This window comes from Myxine glutinosa, unplaced genomic scaffold, assembly GCF_964187855.1.
Source record: "Myxine glutinosa unplaced genomic scaffold, kmMyxGlut1.1 SCAFFOLD_2305, whole genome shotgun sequence".
Classification (NCBI taxonomy): Eukaryota; Metazoa; Chordata; class Myxini; order Myxiniformes; family Myxinidae; genus Myxine; species Myxine glutinosa.
Window position 1 is genome coordinate 55,375 of NW_027618400.1, and position 5,001 is coordinate 60,375.

The window sequence follows — 5,001 nt, forward strand, 5'->3', positions numbered from 1 at the left end:
AAAACGCCTCAACGGGCAAGCTACGGGCGTAAGCTGACAGGTCTGTCTGATCAAACGACAGCCTCCCCCCCATGTTGTTTATGCCAACCAAGATGGCGACCGGAACCGGTTGCCATGGACGACGCTCACGCGATGCAAGGCCTCTATCGGCTGGATATTGTCATTTATTGAAACAAAGACGTTCTTTGTCGGGTTCGTGTGAAGCAACCAGAAGGCCTAGAGAGCTGCGGGTGGTCTCGTTAGTTAGGCCTGGATCCTATCTCGTTTGTCATGAAGTTGTAAGTGTCTGTGATAATCTGGTGGACTGGAAGAAGAGATCGTGGGAGACCATCGGCCTGTTAAACCACTTGCGCATGCGCAGTGTTGACGCGATCGACGCATTGGAATGTTTAACGGTACGGCGAGGCGATCTCGAGAACGAAATGACAGTCGATAATATGCTTGAAGAACTTAATGATTTTCAGAATAAATACATTTTAAAATAACTTAAGCTTGTGTTCACTATTTACAAAAAAAAGGCCTACAAGTCCCATTGGCTGTCTTTAATTTCTCTCTGGACGGCGCCACGGCAGATGAGGACCGCAAGGCATGAGGACACAAAAAACAACACCTTTTTATGTGCAATCCATGCTTTAAAAAACAAAAAAAAAACAAAAAAAAAAACGCATCACCGCATCAATTCTGGAACTTTGGTCTGACCAGAGACCAGCAATATATTTTTGTTTGCCTAAAACTTGGAATTAAATTAATTAGGAACAAACATGAAAAAAATCTATGTTTGTAGTTCGGCTTTGAATCCAAAAATTAGGAGTAATAAAACGGGATTGAAGGCTACAGGGCCATCGGTTGATGTCGGACGCATCCGCCATTATGTCGCATTTCACTCTTGGCCGTTTCGGCTCCAAAATGTCACAATTAAGGAGAAAGTAATTTTCAAAATAATAAAAACGATTCGTTTTTAAATCGATTCTTTAAGACATGGAAATGTTTTCTCGTTGTTCAGGATTTCCCTCCCATGCTTTGGGGATATATATATATATATATATATATATATATACATATTGTTGCGAATATGGAATTTGGCCTCCATATCCGCTTGTAAATATTCCCCTATTTTCTCCGATACTCCCCAACTTTCCCCAATCCCCCATTCCCAAGTCCCATTGCATGTAAATAACAATCAGTAGAGCCGACCTTCCCCTTATTCCCCCATTAAATGTCGTGCCCAGGTCCACCGCACCACACGTAGACAACTTTCGGACATCTTCCTAGTTATTCTTAATCTATGTCAGTTAAGGCCTCGTTTCCATTAATTATGACTCTTCGTTGCACCAGAATGTGATTATATGGCACCAGTAGTGAGTTTAGGACCTTCCCATACCTCCTCCCATCTTCTTCCCCAAACAACAACAACAACAACAACTACAGCTACAACAACAACAACAACAACTACAGCTACAACAACAACTACAACAACGGCGCGCGCGGGGAGTGTGCGTCCTCCCTCCGGCTCGGTTAGCCACCATTATCCATGCGCCCCACGGGGTTACCACGAAGGGGCTGGCTGTCAGCTCCTCGTCAAGGGCGGAGCCTGGTAAACCCCCCCGCACCCAATAAGAAGGGCGGACCGATTCCATCTGGGCGGAGCTAACGAGCCGAGGGCGTGTCACTCCCCGCCGGATATACGCGGCCCCGCGCCGGATGTGACGTCAGATGCGCCTCAGCTTGGAGACTGGAGAGAGAAGCCACCGCCACCCCCAGCGCGACGATACCTCCCCGCATCTCTGGACCGGACCGAGTCGATTCTGCCTTGAGCCAAGAGTGCACCTTGAGCCATCGCTACCTGCCTTTCCTTGCCATCAATCCTCGTGTGAGTCAGCATTTTGTCCCGTGTGTCTGTCGTCTGTCCGGGGTTAATATAAGAGTGTGTCTAAGTGCCTGTCTTCCTGTAATATACCTCTAGCCCCTGTAATCTAACCTTTTCCGCCTTAATATAACCTCCTCCGGAGGTCTTGAGAACTGAACCCCTGGTGTCGTATTGTGTGATTGTAATCCAGCCGGGTGTCTTCTTTTTCTTATTGAGCCAGCGTAGCGCGACTTCGTCAACGTCGAGTATAGTCGGGTAATTTGTGCGGACACGACGGCCATTCCGCTCGGCCCACTTTAACATCAAAGTCGTGTCTGTAACAATTGGTGTCGGGAGTGAGATTCGAGGCCCGACCAAATTTTGAAAAAAAAAAAACGAATAGAGGAAAAAAAAAAATTTGGTCAAAATTTGGAGCGGCCGAAATTTGTTTTGTTTTACGAAACTCGAATTTTGCAAGTCGCGCTATGGCGGATCAAGACGGCTGGGGTCCGGTAAAGGAGAGTGAGGTAGGGTCGATCCAGGACCAAATTGAGGGACAAGAGGAGAGCGAAGCAGTGAGGGCGGCAGGTTCGCAAAATAGCGCCGTCACGCACGAAGTAGCGGGCGCGCAAAAAGGCGCCTCGCACGAGCGTGCGGTAGCCGAGCCGGCTGTATCAGCGGGCTTTAACATGCAGCCGATTGACATGCAGGCCCTCATTGCGCAGCTACAGGCAGCTGTACAGATGAGTATGGGAAGCCAGATTGAGCGATTGGGTGAGCAAATGAGGGTTGATAGTGGGCGATTAGAGGGCCAAATGAGGGGTACCGGTGAGAAGTTAGACAATAATTTTGAGGAGTTAGACAAGAAAATTGGGAAGTTAGACAATAATTTTGAGGAGTTAGACAAGAAAATTGGGAAGTTAGACAATAATTTTAAGGGATTAGACAAGAAATTTGGGAAGTTAGACAATAATTTTGAGGGGTTAGACAACGGGATAAAAGAGGTGAGAAATGGGTTAATAGGGTTAGAAAACAGTATGGAAGGCAAATTGAGGGACATGAGGGACCAAGCGGAAAGGGAAGTTAAACAAATGGAGCAGCAGATAGAGGGGGTCAGAATGGGGGTAGAAACCAAACTGGATGCTCACAGGGAGGAAATGGAGCAGATGAGGGTGGCATCTGGGCAGGAGATGCAAGTGATGGGAGAGCAGATCAGAAGAGGAGTGAGTGAGGAGGTCGGAGGAGTGCGCGAGGAGGTGAGGCACTGTGAGGAGCACATGGAAAAGGAGGTGAGAAAGGGGACTGTAAAGTTACAAGGGGGCATAGAGGACCTGACGCAGGAGGTGGAGCAGCTGACGGTGGGACAGACGGAGTTAGTGGAGCAGGTTCAAAGGAACACTGCGGTATTAGGAGGGTTGAAAGCGACACAGAAGGAACTAAAGGATGACTTGGTAGCGACGAAGAGGGAATGTCAGATGGTACGTGAGGGACTGACAACGAGGTTGGACGAGGTGATAGAGGTAATGGAGACGAAGGACCGGCAGGTGAGGACGCACATGGAAACGGTCAAGGTAGCCTTAGAGGATGAGCTTGAGGAGACGTACCGGGGAATAAAAGAGGTGAAGCACAAATTAGAAGAAGTGGAGGAAGGGATGAGCGAAATTAAGAAGCGACGGAGAGGGGATAAGAAAGAGATAAAAGAGGAGATAAAAGAATTGGTCCAAAGTCTGTGTTTGGATCGTGATGATGTGCTCATTAACCGGATGAGGGATTCGCAGGTGATGGAGGAGAAGCGAAGAGGAAGAGGACCCGGTGTAAGTGGTGACCAATATGGTCGTGCGTATGATGCGCCAGGGGATTTAATAAGCTTGGGGGTCGAGATAGACCCGGGTGTTCGTGAGAGGCCATTGGTGAAGTGTGCGACAGGTCTGGTGTGCGAAAATGGAGGTGTGCAAGAAAGTCCGACTCTGGGGTGTGTGAGGAAAAAGTGTGTACCAAGGAGTGAGTGTGCTGGCGAGAGTGAGTCGGTCGTAACGCGTGTGCGAGGGGGCACATGGAAGCGCGGTGTGGTGAGTGTTACAGAGGGTGTGACGGGAGAGTGTGCGCAGGAGTGTGCGCGAGAAAGGTGTGTGACGGACAGGTGCATGAGGAAAGAGTGCGCTGTCAAAGGCAAGGAAGAATGCACACCTGTGGTGAGTGTTACAGAGGGTGTAACGGGAGAGTGTGCGCGAGGAAGGTGTGTGACGGACAGGTGCATGAGGAAAGAGTGCGCTGTCAAGAGTAAGGGTGAGTGCGCTGTCAGGAATGGAGGTGAAAGTAGTGAGAGTGACATGGAGCGTGAGTTAGTTGTGACAGGTGAGCGAGGATGTACACCTGGGATGGAAGGATGCACACCTGGAATGGTAGAGCGTGAGTGGGAATGCACGCTGGAGTTGGTGGTGAGGCACGTGGTTGGGTGTGCGAATGAGGGCACACCTGTGATTGTCACAGAGGAGGTGACCGAGGAGGGGGTGCGAAGCGGTGTATTGGTGAGGTGTGCGAGCAACGAATGTGTGCCAAAGTGTTCGGTGGTCAGGTGTGTGACCAAGGCTGTGAGTAGAATGGGTGTACCTGGGTGTGTAAGGAACGGTACGAGGGGCATGGAAACGGCTGGATGTGTGAGCAAGGAACGGGCTGCGGGATGTAAGCATGCAGGTGAAGCATCGACGTTAGACGGGGTAGAGTTTAGAACGACTTATAGCCGAGTCGGGCCCTCGGTGCGTGCTGGGCCTCGCTTTGAACGGCCGCGTCCGTGCTCCACTAGGCGGAGCGGGCAGCCCGATAGAAAGGGTCGTCATGGCGACCACTTTTTGGTGAGGCATTCCGGCAGGCCGAGATCGAGCCATGGGATGGCTCCGTGCCGAGATGGTGCGTGGGATCTCGGCCCGGGTAAACCTCCTTCCCTGCACCGAATGCGGGATGCATCCAGCCGCTGGCACAAAACAACCAGCATCCATTGCTTGGCTTCACGAAGCCGGGCTTTGGACAGGGAGTGGCGCACCGAGAGGTATTAGTGAGTCGACTGGGTGATGAGGTTAGTGTTTTGGACCCAAAATTAGAGAAAAACAAAATTTGATGATTGGCAAGGGATTGGCAGTAGTGATTGACAGATGATG